Here is a 16,092-nt window from a genome sequence, read left to right on the forward strand (position 1 = left end):
CCAGCTCCTCACCCGGTGGGTCCTGTGTCGAAGTGAGCCTCCCTGAGAAGGCAGCACCGGGTTGTGCTGGACAGACAGAGATGGGAGCCAAGGTGATGTTGAAAGAATTAATGTGCAGCCAGTGGCTTATGGTCCAAACCTGAAACAAACCAGCCTCTTCACTCACCCGTTGTCCTAGGGCTTCACAGCCTCCCCTCCGGGGGGTCTCTGGTAAGCCTGCTTCCTCCAGCGTCCTGCTCCCAGCCAGCTCTGCTCCCTTTCTGGAATGCCGGCCCCAGGGTTACCTCCCCGAACACCTGGCCCCTTGTCCCAGGACCCACCAGAGGAGTTAACGCAACTCTATGGCTTCCTCGCCCCTGGCACGGGCTGCCCCAGCAGCTCCCGCAATTCCAGCCCTCTGACAGGTCTTTATGGTTAAGTCTGCGCTGCAAAGAAAAACCCGCAGCGCTGAGTCTCAGTGTCCGGGTCAATTGACTCGGGCTCTGGGGCTCGGGTTGCTGGGCTAAAAATAGCCATGTAGACATTCCCGCTTGGGCTGGAGCCCGCGTTCTGAAACTTGAGGAGCGGTCTCAGAGCTGCCTGGGCTCCCACCCGAGCAGGAATGTCTACATGGCTATTTTTAGACCAGGAGCCAGAGCCAGTTGACCTGGGTTGTGTGAGACCTGGTGCCTCAGGGTTTTCTTTGTAATGTAGACATGCCCTATAGCCCCAGATATAGCCCTTTAATTAGCTCAGCTGGGCCCACCTGCTCTGACACGGGGGAGCTTGGCCTGCACGATTTGTTGAAACATTTAGGTTGCTTTCAGGGTGCTTATGGAAAATGGGCCCACCCTGAGAACAGACCTATAGGCCCGGCAAAGATCAGACTTAGCCCGTCCGTGTGGTGTAAAATGATTGTGTTTGGTGTATGTTTCTAAATTTTACAGCAATTCCAGTGTGACTCAAATGATAACATACTTCTTATAATAAAGAACTCTCTATAAAGTTGAAGGACTTATGATAAGGAGAGTCATCAGCCTCACCACCATGGCGTGAGAGAAATGAGGGCTCAGGAACTGGGATGGATCAAGAAATAAACACTATAGGCCCATTACTAGTGCCTCAGCTTCAGGAGTCATGCGATTACAGCAAAACCTCAGCTTTCATTTTACGCAAAGGTTTTAGCCCTGAAGACAAGTTGGCTGCTGTAGAGAACTGATCAAAAAAGCAAACCAAATATGAGTGTTTATAAAAGTTGTCAGGTTCTTTTCAAAGGATTTCTTAATGTAGTTGATGGGACAGTTTAAAAATGAATCATATTTAAACACATGCAAGTTCCTCATCAAGCTTGCCAGTCATTGGTCATCCTCCTCCACATTCCTATCCAATAGGAGCTAAAGTTTGCTTCCCCTTCTGCCCTTTTCAGCCGCATCCATAAGGTAGCGAGGGGAGATGGTTTTATCGTTGTTTGAGAGTCATCATATACAAAGGTTAGGAAGAAAGAATTCAGAGGGAAAGAGAGCCAAGGTAAATTTGAAAACAAATGCTATAGAAATCGTACTGCAAGGGGTCATTAAACACGACATGATTTTACTCAGCTTGAAAAAAAAAATCTCTGTTTTGAACATGTGACCAGCTTGGATCGCATGTTGGTTGGGCAGCTGCCTCCAGAGAAGAAGTGGATAATCTGTGGCAATGGAGCAGGGGAGGCGCGTGACACTTGGGTTTGGGCGGCATGAGCACCAGGAGCTCCCTAGAAGTCGGGGGGGGGGGCACGAGCACCTGGACCATAGCCCCACCCCCCTGCTCTGCCCTGAGGCCGACACCCACTCGGCCTCCTTCCCCCGAGGCCCCGCCCATGTTCCACCCCACTCTGCCCCATCCCTGGCCCCCCTCCCCCAAGGCTCGGCCCACACACCCTCGGCTTGAGCCTCTTTGCCCCCTCCCCCGAGGCCCCCCCCGCCTGCCACTCATGCCTCTTCGCCCCCTCCCCGGTGGCCCTTCCCCGCCCACTGCTTGCGCCTCTACTCCCTGAGCAGCGGGCGAGGAGGGTCCTCGGGAGAAGGGGAAGAGGCGGAGCGGGGACAGGAAGAGGAGCAGTGTGAGTGGGGCCACGGGGGAAGAGGACAGGCAGGACCACGGCAGGGCTACAATATCAGCGGTTCGAAGGGGGCGGGCTGGCTGTCCTCCAGAGGTTGGTGCTCCACATCTGGTTTTGGGGAGGCTTAGCCTCCTCTGGCCACTTATACCCACCACCCATGCAATGTGGATAGTTTGATCTGGGACTTGAATAAAAACAATTGTCCAAATCCGGAAGGTCCCTACTTAAGTTTTTAACCATTCCTTTCTTACGCAAATTCCCCCTGACTTCACTGGGAATTCTGCCTGAGTCAGGACAGAGGAAATACTGAGTAAGAACTTGAGCATTAGTCCCAAACGCTCTAATAAATCGTTTTTTATTCTTTCAGAGGTTCTCTTGTAATTATCGGATGATATTAGATCTACTACTGCCACAGCAAAATACAGCTGCGAGAACAGGTTTCTGGCTGTAGCCAAGGCTGTGTCATTGCCGGCATAACCCACTTGTATAGATGCAGCCTACGCAGACAGAAGGCGTTTTTCTATTGATGTAGAAATACCACCTCCCCAAATGACATTAGTTGCATCTACCCTGGAGTTTTGTTGGCATGATTATGTCACTAGGGGTTGTGGTTTAATCAGGCCCCTGACCGGCGTAGCTATGCTGGCATAAGTTTTAAGTGTAGACCAGGCATAAGCAGATCAAAGGTGATGCTTAAAAATACTAATTCCAGAGCTGCATGTTTGCATATTCCTCATTTCAATTCCATCATAAATCACCATGATGCAAAATGTGCCGGGCGGGGGGGAATCTTTCCCTGTTGACCTTCATTTAGAAGCTCTGAATTTGGTTACAGAATCTGCTGCCACGTGTCGGGCCCTTCAGCGGCCTCTGTGATCACAACATCAGGCTTGCTACAAAGCTGTGGATCTACAGAACCATACTTGTGGCAACTCGGTTGTGCAGCAGTGAACATGGGGGCTGAGGGACACCGGACTGAAGTTTTCAGTTCTCATCCTCAGCTGCTCCATATCCAGTGGCAGGACCTGATCGGCAATGAGACTCTGTGAAGTTGAACCCAGCAACTACCTGCATCAGCATGACTTATGGGGGAGGGATAGCTCACAGGGGAAGGGATAGCTCAGTGGTTTGAGCATTGGCCTGCTAACCCCAGGGTTGTGAGCTCAATTCTTGAGGGGGCCATTTAGGGATCTGGGGCAAAAATTGGGGATTGGTCCTGCTTTGAGCAGGGGGTTGGACTAGATGACCTCCTGAGGTCCCTTCCAACCCTGATATTCTATGAGTCTCTGACTGCAGGTTCGGTGGCCTTGTAGTGTTAGGATGGAAGACCAACAAATTCCGAAAGTTATTTACCAGGGAATGTTGCTACATAGCTGGTGATCTCGTGGGCTCCACAACATCACCAGTGATGAACAGAAACTGAATAGCCAGCTGAACGTCACCCGAAGGATGTAGCCAGAGATCAGTCCGGGTGGTGCTCGGCCTGCATCTAGGCCACATCTCTTTAGGATTTCCCATAATCACAATTTTAATGAGCTAAAGAAATATGTGCATAAGAAGTGATATTTTTGCATGCAATTAACAAACAAACAAACCCTGTTTTTTTGCATATGTCCATCCTACTTAAAAAGACTCTGAGCTGGTTTATTTTTTTATGTTAAATGCTTCCTCTAGGCTTTGTAGCGCCTGTTCTTTGGTTATTTTTTCCCAAACCTGTGGTAGATTTGCTGGCTTAGCATTGTACTTCTTAGCAAACTTATAGTTGAACCTGTTAAAAATGAACTTCCAATAATCAGAAGTGTCGATGCTGAGATCGGGCTGGATGCGCCAGTCTGGGTAATATCGTCGATAATCTTTATAGGGATGAAATTTCTCTTCCGTTTCTGAATTTTTAAATAAAGCGTTGGAAACCACATCAGAAGAACACAAAGAGTACTCAAGCATTCCTGTCCGTTTGTTTTTGCACTGCCCTAATCCCTGAGGCCGATGGACTGTAGCAAAGTGTTCTGTATGATCCATGCCTCCTGCTTCACAGGGGACTTTACAGAATGGGCACTGCTGCCCGCAGCCAAACACGCAGTTGAAGATTTCATCCTGGGGCTTCATGGACAGTTTGGAGAGTTTGGATTCAAATGTCAACTCATTAAATTCAGCTAAGATTTCTTTTTCCAGTTCGGGAAGGATGGCCTGAACATCAGCAGAAAACTGCATAGGATTTGCCGTGTTTTTAAACCGCACCACTGCTAGACGGTCCTTGGAAATCACCAAGTCATTCTGTAACGCTCCACAAAATGCATCTAAAAAGTCACAGACCGTGTTGGTGCTTTTGTCACTGGGAGACTCCAGAGCAGCCCTGACTTTCTTTATTACTGAGGACAGAATCTCTTTCTCCAGGTGTTGCAACCGTGCTGTCCGGCTGTAGAAATCTAGCAGTTGTCCCTCTACCCAGATTTTGACAAAATGTTCATAGTTATTAATGTATATGATATAGGTGTCAAAGTTTTCATATTTCAACAGCTTCTTCAGGGCAGTGAACTGGAAAAGGCTTCGGTTTGTATATTCATCAAACTGTCCACTGCTGAGAATGTCATCGACTATTTCTAACCCAAGTCTGTTGTTCACATGGTCCACCAAGACAGGTTTAAGACACCAATGACACAAATCCCTGGCCCTTGTTTGGCAGGAATCCTTCCCCAAACAAAGATCTCTAAATGTGGAGAGATACTGAGGTTTTAGTTTCTCCAGATAAAGTTCAGGATCATTTTCTTTCATGAAGCTTGCTTGCATCTTCTCTAATAAAGGAGCCACTTCCCCTAAAATGTGAAGCTTCAGGTCAACTTTAAAGCAAGTGCTCGTGTGAAGTTTCTGAACGTCTACCTCTTGAAGCCTCTTATTGATCATCCTCAACAGATTTCTGCTGTAAATTTCATCATAGTCTGCTTTAGTATCTGCTACATTTTTAATATAATCTTTGCACTGTTCCATTAATGATTTAACAAGTTCTTCTGTTTTATGCCAGCATTCCTGCGTGAACCATTCATTCAGGGTCTTAATCCATGGTAAATCTAAGTATTCCTTTTTCATAATGAAAGATTTTGTTCCATAATTCAATAAGTTGCTGTTTTCCTGTAGTTTTAGACTGGATGAATTCTCTTGCTTAGCCAGGTCCTCTCTCAGCAGCAACTCAATATCTTGATAAATTTGCTTTTCATCCAAACAGCCCAGCCGTATTTTTGACACGGTCTCACTCCACATTTCTTCAAACTCCATTTCCAGTTCCTTGTTGTCTGCTTTGTTCTCTCTCATTTTACAGTATTCCAAAAGCAAGTCCATTTCACCTTCGATTGTTTTTATGCACATACCCTGAATAGTGTTTTTCTTTCGCCATCCTTCGCTGGCAGTCACCAGATTGGAACAAATGACATGTGAATAACTTGAACTTTGAAGAGATAGTGGAACTGAATTCCTAACAAAATATCCCATGTTCTTTACAGCGGAAACTGCCAGTTTTGCTGTTGCACTTTGAAACCACTCCAAAATCCTGTGTGATTCATGGCTCAGTTTCTGCTCAGTCTCACTTGTTAGGTTGGTCAGGACACAAGCATCTAATTTAGCTGGTGGTTGATTCTGGAAGAAAGTTTGTTTTTCAGTTACCCACAGATTCATCTCCTTGCGGAACGCCCATTCCCACCCTACAGACTTTGCAGATATCTGGGTGTAGGCTTCAGTTGTGAAGGGGTTTCTAAAGCTGAAGAGGAAGTCGTCATGTCTCAGAGCATTCCACAGACTCTTCACCCATTCGATAAATTGGGGAAGGTCTTTGGGAACACTGTTAAGTGAATGTTGTCTTACAAATTCAAACAAACATTTCTTTAGCCCACACACACTCTCACTGTACCCAATATTCACTGGTGCCATTGGAGGGTCCCCATGCCACAGGCTGGGGATGTACCAATTGTGTTTCTCTGGATCATAGTCCATAATGTCAGAAACCGTAATTTCTTTCTGTAGTTTTTCCATCTTTGCTGCAGCTATGGTCATTTCATTCAGTTGCTCCACAAGATACTTCCTGTCTCTCATTTTTTGTTCATAGGCAGCCACATCACTGACGTTCTGATGCACAAATTGGCAGCTGGGCATGTGCCCCGTTTCCTCCATTCTGAGAAAGGCATGGACCACAATTTGCAGAACATCCTGCATTTCGGTGGCGTTCTCCATAGCCAGGTTAACGATGGTTATGTCACTCAGTCCAACCACCAGGGTAGCTAGCTCATTGTCATGTTGATAACTATCCTCCAGCCTGGCCAGTTCAGGGGCTTTCTGTGTCTATCACCAGGATGAAATCACAGCCCAGGTCCTCCCGAAAGTTCTCTGCCACTTTAATGAGTGACATGAAGGCTCCTCGCGTACGTCGGCCACTGCTCACTGAAAACTGCAGGCTGAACATGGTGTTGAGGAGGGTGGATTTTCCAGTGCTCTGCCCTCCCAGCACCGTCAGAACCAGCATTCTGGACCTTCCCCCCAGCTTGGCATGGAGCTCAGTCAGAACATCTGTCATCCATTGCAGTGGGATGTTGGAGGCATCTCCATCGATCAGCTCCATGGGAAATCCTTCCAGCATCAAATCAGCTGCTAACCTCGGGAAATGAATGAATTTCCTTTGAATTTTTGCCATTTTGCCTATCTTCACCATTGAGTGTTCAGCCTCGTAGAACTGCCCCAACTCACGCAGGAAATGCTCCACTCCTAGAGAACTGACAGAGATGGATTCATCCACATCTGGTAGCTTTTGTTGGTTAGGTTGCAAGTTAGGATGGTTCCCCTTAGCAATGCCATCTAAATTAAATTTCATGCATTTCACAAAGTAGAATATTTCCATTTGAGATAGTGTTCCTATTCCATTGATAAATTTAGTCAAACCGTCAGTAAGGTCACATTTATTCTGCTGTGTACGTAACTCCAACAATTTCTCTTTCAGCCTAGATTTATATTCTTCTGTGGGGACATCACCTTGTCCTTTCAATCTGCACATTTCTTTTTCCACGTTGCTTAAGCTCTTCCACAGGTCCTCTTGCAGTTGCAGTATTTGCCTCTTGTAATTTCCAACATCTTTTATTTCTGCCGTGATTTCTTTAACGCAGTTCTTTGCTCTCTGACATTCCTCACAGTCCTCATCCAGCTGGATTCCCAGTTCACGTGCGGTCACAGCCATGCCTTCCATATTCATGTCCTTGTGATGATCGTTCATTATACTTCCTATAGCAGAGCACAACTTTTCCATGAATTCCTCTTTCTTGGTCCCAATTTCTTTCTCTAGGACATGTTGTTTACTCAGTTTCAGCACTGGTGCTAATTTGTTAAGGAATTCCTGAGTTTCACTCCGTTTGCCAGACTCGTAATTGAGGATGAAGTTGTATTTAGTGGCTGATCCCTGCAGAGATGATAACAGTGTGTATTGTCTCTCGTTGATGCTCTCAGTAACTATGAACACTGCTGAGGAGACCTCTGTTAAAAAGCTGAACTGCAGCCAGTGGGACTCAATGTCTCCACGCAGATTTGTAACTGCGACGGGCTCTGGGAAAAGATCTGAATCCTCGATTCCAGTAGGGAAATACCAGGAAATCTCCACCAGCCCATCTGCGATTTCCCGAGGGACATTCCCGGACTCCATGTCCCGATGGATAAAGAAATCGTTGTGCTGTTGGGAGGGGCTGAGAACCTCATTGAGGAGTTTGGACTTGGAGAAGCTGCAGCTCCCCATCCGCACAAAGGAAACAGTTGGTATTTTGGTGAGTACAAGGCTTTCCTCTCTGAATCCTCTGCTCTCTGCCAGGGAATGCGGCCTCCACTTCCTCACAATGTCCCTCATGGCCCACAGCAGTAGGGTGCCCTTGGGGGTGTCGAGGGCAGGTAACAGCAGAGGGAGGGCAAACTGGCACATGGACATTTTGGACAGGATCTCCTGCTGTAGGAAACTGTCTGAGCAAAGCAGCACGGCACAGAGAACATCGAGGGGGTGCAGAGAAGCTCTCGTGTCCATGTTGCTATGATGAAGAACATTACTACCATTGCCTTGTCCCCCGTTCTCCTCACTGCTGGCTTGGTCACCAGGTGCTCCCTGCCCAAGGCTCGTGTTTCTGGCTGTCCCATTCAAAGCTATGACCTTCCTCATAAAATGCCATGGTAAATCCTCTAATGCCTGAGGAGTCCAGTTCTGTAGACTTTCTGGATTGATTTCCTGGAGATCTCTCAACGCCAGCTTTGTGCTTCTGTGCTGCTCCATCTTCAGAATGGACAGGAGGTCCTGGAGTGCTCTCCTTCTCTCTGCAGAAAGAGGTTAAAGCATGAGCAGGTTTCAGAATCCATCTGGTATTAAATATGCCTGTTTTGAATGTGTTTATTCAGACATGTATCAGTCAAGTGGTGGGAATTATCTGTTTGCAATCCCTGCTAACGCAGTCTGGCTCTTTTTCCTACACTAGGACCTGGAACACATATGGAAGTTTGGGTCTGCTATAGCCTCCAGGCTGTGGAAACTGGGTTCTTTTGCATAGCCAATGGAGAGTCATACTTTTAAATCAAAGGTCCCAGGTTAAAGCTCTGCTAACAATGACCCAACCTTGGGTGGTGTTCTGAGTGCACTTTCTGTCTTTATTTTAAATCTCCCCTTTCTTTATTTTTCTTGGGAAGGGGTGTTCAGAGCAAAAAGATGCATTTCTTGCCTGTGTCTCTTAGGCTATGTCTGCACTACCGGCTAAATCGATACAGCGGTGTTGATTTAGTGGGTCTAGTGAAGACACAGTAAATCAATGGCAGAGTGCTCTCCCGTCAACATCTGTATTCCACCTCCCCGAGGGGCAGAAGCTATGTCAACGAGACAGGATCTCCCGTCGACATAGCCTGGGATAGAAACCACTGTAAATCGACCTAAGTTACATCAACTTCAGTTACGTAAAGTACGTAACTGAAGTAGCATAACTTAGATCAACTTTCAGCATTCATGTAGACCAGCCCTTAGTATGTGAACATACGTTCCCCCTTACATGAACACTCTAAGAAACTGGCAATTGACATACCAAAGCCTTCCTTTTCACAATTTCATTCTATTCAAATTATTGACAGAAGTACTGTTTATCTAGTGCTTCAAAAGGCATTACACTGACTCTTACTGTTACACGATTTTTCCATTAAAATAAGAAACATTCAAATGTATTTGGTCTCCATGCTAGAAAATGGTTCCTGAACAATTAAACCACAATCCAGCAGCTGATATGCTCAAAACAGCTTAAAAACAGGAAAAAAACCCTAATTTCTGCTTTACGCTACAGTTTGCTTCCCAAAATACACTTACAACAGACAGCCACCACTGCTGCTAACCCAAAGCAAAACACACTGAGTTCCTCTTCTAGGCCTAGACCTTTTCCATTCACGTGCACACAGAAGCGGGTGGAGAAAGGGAAGACAGTTGCCTTCATGTGACATGCTCTATTTTACTTCACATTCATGACACCTTATGCAAAGCACATAGATATGATCATACAGTCAAAGCGAATGTGATGAGGGTCACATCTTCAATTAAGGAGTGATGCATATTCATACCTTGAATAAGGGTAGAGAAATTTGTGATGCTGTCTCTCAAACTGACCCACATCTGGGGTCTCATGCCCTCTTTTTTTGCTTCCTTTTTACCAGTAGAGAGCGCTCTTTGTGATGAACTGGGGGGAAATTTTTGTCATGAAAGCAAAACAAAAGAAAAGTCTGAATTCAAATCAGTTGGGTCTTGCCCTAACTTTTTCTGGCCCTGAGATGCTTCCAATGAAACATGCAGTTGGAAATTTTGCTCTCTATCCTCTTATTCCAATCCTGAGGATCCATGGGCCTTGAAGGCTGTTCCCCAGGTGACCTTCGCATCCTGGCTATCATCCGGCAACTTGTTAGTAAGTGATGAGCTGAGAATGACTAATGGAACTTTAGCCCCACCAGAGGCACTGCCCATGGGAATCGTGACTGGAGGAGAGGCTGGCCGCACCGATTGGTCTGGCTGAGCTATTTAAGCCAGAAGGAGACACAGGAAGTTGTCTGTGCAACTAGGTGAACTCCTGGCTAGCTTCTATGTTGGTCTCTGTCTTCTCGCCGAGCCCCTGCACCCAGCTTCCCTGCCTTGCTCCTGATTCCTGCCTTCCAACCTTGTTCCTGATACCTGCCCCTGGTCTATGACTCTGATGCCAGCCTGACCCTTGGCTTGACTCCCGACTCCAGCTCTGACCACTAGGTCTGACTGTCCAAGTCCTAGTTGTGATGCCAACCATGAAATCTCTTCCCAGTTTCTCTCCTAAGTTCCAGAACTATAGAAATGGCCGTGTTTAGCCTGGAAGAGCTAGGTGCTCACCAGATTTCACATGGGGGACTAAGTCACCTAACTTTTAGTTTAGGTTCTTACAACCAACCTTTTAGCACACCGGCATTCACAGAACCTCTGCTCAGCTGCTGCCTTATGCTGTAGGTCCCTAAAATACCCGAGGTGCCCAAGTTTCCACCAGTAAAGTCCCTGAGGCAGCTAAGTTTCGGCAGCTGGGCCCGCGCGCAGACATCTACATCTTGATGCTGCCCGGCAGCTTTGTGCCTGATTCACAGACTCAGCATTCCCCTGTCTAGCTCGCCCAGTCTGGTCAATATGCTAAAGCATATCTACTGGATCAAACCTCTTGTTATATCTAATATCCTAGTAGTTAGCTCACTCTCTTAAGATATAAAAGACCTGAGTTCAATCCCCGCTCTGCCACATGCCTTATTGGCTAAAATAGTTGGGAATCAACTAATACTGAAAGTCATTCCATAAATGTGTTTAACTATAGAGGAATTACCTACCTTCAAGAAGAGCTTTCTCCTCCAGCTCTGGACCTTGCTGAGTGTCTGATTCCTGCTTGGAGTTTAAAGCATCTAGCAAAAAAAAAAAAAAAAAAAAATCAGAGAGACAAACACATATTAGTACTATGTTTATATAATTTTTGTGCATTTTCTCTACTGACCTATGTGTATCTGTGCATTTTCTCCCACCTTTGGTTTTATTAGGAAAAATCTGAGCATGATGAGGAACTGTTTTAAAGTCCATGAAAATAATCAGACACAAACAGGTCACAATAGGGAGGTGGAAACTGCTCGTAGAAGACCACACCATTAACTTTTGGTAAGCCAAAGTTGGAAACAAGCCACACGACGACTCAATTGAAATGGAAACTATTATTTTTAAAAAGCATTGTCTAAAAGTGCAGTAAGTTTCAGATAATAGGCAAGAAATGCAAAATGAAAATAAGAAAAATATGCATGTTACATTGGAAGGTCAGGATAGTTGTTTCCATTTTACAGATGGGGAAACTGAGGCACAGAGCTGGGACGTGACGGCAGAGCTGCGAGTAGAACCCAGACAGTCGTGATCCCATGTCTAGGTCTCTTTCTGGTTCCTCCCACAATGAAAAATTGCTCAAGTGCACAGGGAATCACCTGTGATTGATTAGTTTAAATGAACCCTTTTAGGCCCACCTCCTGGCCCTGTAAATTCAGCAGCACAAAATGATTCCATCTGCAGTTTCTCACACATGGACTTTATTCTGAGGAGACAAGCCTGGAGGAAACCAAAGAAAATGTTCATAAAATATTCCCTAACAAAATTCTGCTGTTTTTTTCTTTTTGAAAAGTCACGAGCCAGATCCTCACATCTGGCTGCTTGGCTGGACCTCTAGATATAAGAAGGCAAAGGTGATGTAATTTCACCTTTACCCTACCATATTCCAGTAGCCACTTCAGTCCCTGGTGTAAATGAGAGGAGCCTTTAGTCTGCTCTAACTTGTGCCAATTTATAGCTGTCCCTAAGGGTCCTTTATTGTGGGATTAGAATTCAGGAAAACGGATGTGTCCCTGGCTTTACACCCTTTAGATACTAGTGCTAGTCTAACGTTTTCATCTGAGTTTAATTTAATTGTTTCTCTGAGATAAATAGAACCTTGTCATGTCTATAAAAGAAGCACCAATATATTTTGACAGATCTAGAGTAAGTGGGAGTCTGGATTTGCCACCTGGTTCACAAAAATCCAGTTTTATGCTGGTGCCGCTCCATAGATTTCAGTCGTGAATCAAACACAAGGTCTCTACATTCCCTTCAGTGTCCAGGAGACTTAAGGAAACAACGTCTAAAGCAGGGGTGGGCAAACTACAGCCCAGGGGCTGCATCCGGTCTTTCATACATTTTAATCTGGCCCTTGAGCTCCTGCCGGGGAACGGGGTCAGGGGCTTGCCCAGTGTGTGCCAGGGCTCTGCGTGGATCCCAGAAGCAGCAGCATGTCCCCCCTCTGGCTCTTTTGCGCAGGGGCAGCCAAGGGGCTTCACACGCTGCCCCGCCCCAAGCGCCACCCCCGCAGCTCCTATTGGCCACAAACCATGGCCAACGGGAGCTGCAGGGGCAGCACCTGTGGACGAGGCAGGGCGCAGAGCCACCTGGCCACGCCTCCATGTAGGAGCCGGAGGGGGGACATGTTGCTGTTTCTGGGTACTCCTTGAGGTAAGCGCCTCCCGGAACCTGCACCCCTGCCCCCTTCTGTGCCCCAACCCCCTGCCCCAGCCCTGATCCCCCTCCCACACTTCAACCCCCTTGGTCCCAGCCTTGAACACCCTCCTGCACCTCCAACCCCTCATCCCCAGCCCCACCCCAGAGCCCACACTCCCCGCTGGAGCCCTCACCCCCCCACACACACCCCAACCCCCAATTTCATGAGCATTCATCGCCCACCATACAATTTCCATACCCAGATGTGGCCCTTGGGCCAAAAAGTTTGCCCGCCCCTGATCTAAAGTGCTGTTCTCTGCTTGAGAGATGAAAAAGAGAAAGAGAGAGAGAGAACTGGGTGTGCTGAATGCATCAGAATTGCCTTGTTAATCAGGGAATATCAGGCCTCGGGAACTGTGGCTACATTACAGTTCCCACCATAGCAAGCACAAGTTGGAAATGAAACCTCTGTTGGTTAGATAATGACCCAGGCACCCGGGGAAGCCTGGATGAGCTCCTGGACCGAGAACCAGTGAAAGGAAAGAGCTGCACCCATGGGTGCTGACTCCATGGGTGCGCCGCGGCTCAAGCACCCATGGGGGGGAAAAAATTGTGGGTGCTCAGCACCCGTCAGCCACAGCTGTTCCGCAGTGCCACCAATCAGCTGTTTGACGGGGCTGCCGCTCAGCTGTTTGGTGGCTGGGGGAAGCACTTGAGGGAGGGCAGAGAGCAGCCAGTGGCGGGCAGGTGGGGGCCTCGCGGGAGAGGTTGGAGTGGGGCCAGGGGGAGGCAGAGTGAGGGAAGAGTCTCAGGGGAAGGGGTGGAGTGGAGTCAGGGCCTCGTGGTGGAGCAGGGGTGCAGCACCCCCAGGGAAGACTAAAAGTCAGCGCCTATGGCTGTAATGAAAGTCAAGAGAGCGTTTGAGGCACAAAGAGGTCAGAGGGGATATTTCTCCCGCTTGAAGAGCTTTACACAGACTTGTCAAGGGGAAACCATTAGAAAGGAAAGAAACTGCAGCCCAGATGTGGCCTGGCAGGAAGCTCTCCATTCTGGAGCCAGTGGGGAGTGAGAAAGGAAAGCAAATCCAGAAGTGAAGAAATATTCAGGGATGGGGGCTGATTTTTCCTGGGGTTGCCACTTACCATTTCCTGTTGCCTTGGCGAGTTGCTCTGCTAAATCCCTCTTGTTTATTGATTTCAGCGCCTCCACGGTCACCTCCACTGCGTAATCTCCTTCGTAGCAGCTGATCAGCTTGTCAGCGAGGTCGATGACATCCACTTTCTTCAGTGTCCCGCGGCCGATATGTTCATATCCCTCCTTCAGTGGCATTTCGTGCAGTTTGAACTTGAATTTCTTCAGTTCATCTTCCTCCAGTTCCTCCAGGGTCTTCAGCAGATGATCTCTCAGGGTCTTCGCCATGCTGCCTCCTTGGAGGAGAGCTATGCACCCTGCCAGGCCAGGGCAGAGAGAGTCAGGAAACAGCTGCACGGCTGCAAAGGGCAAGTTTCTTCCTGAAGCTCCGGAGAGCTGAGAGGTTGTTTGATTAGAGACCAAAAAAAAAAAAAAAGGCTGAGAGTGCAAAACCGAAACTAGAACTGTACGGCACTAGGCTGACAGCAACCCCCCTCCTTTCCCTTCTCCAGCTCCCCCCCCCCCCACAACCAGCTCTGTGTGTTTGATTAATATCCTCTATGCAGATTCCAAAACAAGAGCCTGGTCCCTTGTCTCCAATTCTGCTGGCAACATCTTGCACCAGCATAATAACTGCTTTCCTATTCTTACACACACCCCCTTTCCTTTTGCTCTCTGTGGTATATAAAGACACTGATGATTCGAAACCAGCTTTGTCTCTCTCATATGCAAGTTTTTCACCATTGATTTTAGTGACATTATTCCTGATTGATGTCAGTGCGATGGAGAGGAGAATCAGGCTCAAGGAAAGTTTGGAAGCTGGTGAATGTTTTAGATCAATGCTCTGGACCAAAAATCCAACAGAAGGGAATAGAAATGGAAAACAAAGGATAGGATTGAGTCTAAGTCCAGGTTTTGAAGCTTAGCCAAGATGTGAGGCTGTTTGTCTCAGTACAGTTTGATAAGAAGCAGGGTCTGTGACTGCTTCCTGTTTGGAACCTGCGGAAGGAAGATGTTGGGAAATCAACAGGGGATGGTCACCAGTCAAGGTGTGCAGGGCCGTTAAAGTGGGTCCTACCGTCAAGGTGGGCAAGGTGCAGTGAAACAGGTTAAGTCAACGACCCGGGCTTCCCTCGCTGTGCTGGGGTGATTAATGGGGTGCCTATCTTCCTTCTGTTCCCCCACAGACCCAACCTTGCCTGTGAGTGCACACACCAAAATTGCTACTTAGTGATTGTTATGCAGGCCTGGGTGGATCACTGTGGACAATTTACCAACGTGAACATTGGCTGGTCAGGAAAAATCCCACGATGCTCCGCTTTTTAGACACAGAGGACATTTCGACAGGGTGAAAGCCTCTCTGAATAATTCATAAATTCCAAGGCCAGAAAGGACCATTGTGATCATCTGGTCTGATCCCCTGTGTAACACAGGCCAGTAACACAGGCCGATGAAGTGAGCTGTAGCTCACGAAAGCTCATGCTCAAATAAATTGGTTAGTCTCTAAGGTGCCACAAGTACTCCCTTTCTTTTTGCGAATACAGACTAACACGGCTGTTACTCTGAAACAGGCCAGAGACCTGCCCCAAAATAAATCCTAGAGCAGATCTTCTAGAAAAACATCCAACCTTTAAAAATAGCCAGTGATGGAGAATCCACCACAATACTTGGATCAGTTGTTCCGATGATTAATTACTCTCACCTTTTTTAAAATTTGTGCCTTATTTCCAGTCTGAATTTGTTTAGCTTCCAGCCATTGCACATATACTGCAAATATGTTCTTAAAGTCTGCACCTGTGTGTTGGTCTCCAGCAAAGGTGAAAACCAGAGTTTCTGTCACACAAGAGATATTTTTCCATCTGTCTGCTGACATATTGTTACATTGCACTCCATATTCTTTATGGAAATATGCTTATGAATATGACATAACTGGAATACGCTTTATGCAAAATGAGTCAGTAAGATATCCTTGGAAAAGTTATCATCTACTGAATGTGTTCAGCCTATTTGCATGCATATATCATTCTTATGTCTGAAGTTCGAAATATGAAGTGTAAATCATGTTATTAATGTAGTTATGCCAAGTGAGGGCCATTAATGATACTTCAGGAACTTGATGACTCTTAAGCAAGAAACAATTGGCTGCGAATGGATTTTTTTCCCTGTAAGTCTGTGGGACGCCTGTGAGGAGGAGGGGCAATGGGGGTCCCTGTGAAGATGTGTCTGTGTCACCTGATGCTGGAATCCATCTTGGATTTTATTTTTTTCCATGAGGCATGGAAGGAGGAGGCCTGGAGGGTCTAACTCAGCAAGACAAAGTTAAGGGGTGCCCATTTTGGCA

General features: G+C 47.0%; 1 pseudogene across 1 annotated transcript; it reads right to left on the reverse strand.

Annotated features, from left to right (window-relative positions):
• Positions 1–2,419: 2,419 nt before the first annotated feature.
• LOC311522655 (up-regulator of cell proliferation-like) lies at positions 2,420–14,125 on the reverse strand (annotated as a pseudogene). The gene is made up of 3 exons (XR_014714692.1): positions 13,763–14,125; positions 10,949–11,020; positions 2,420–8,404 (listed from the first exon to the last, which is right to left on the reverse strand). The product of XR_014714692.1 is annotated as an up-regulator of cell proliferation-like (transcript).
• Between the last annotated feature and the right edge of the window lie 1,967 nt (positions 14,126–16,092).

Source organism: Lepidochelys olivacea (genome assembly GCF_965140295.1).
Source record: "Lepidochelys olivacea isolate rLepOli2 genome assembly, chromosome: 6".
NCBI lineage: Eukaryota > Metazoa > Chordata > Testudines > Cheloniidae > Lepidochelys > Lepidochelys olivacea.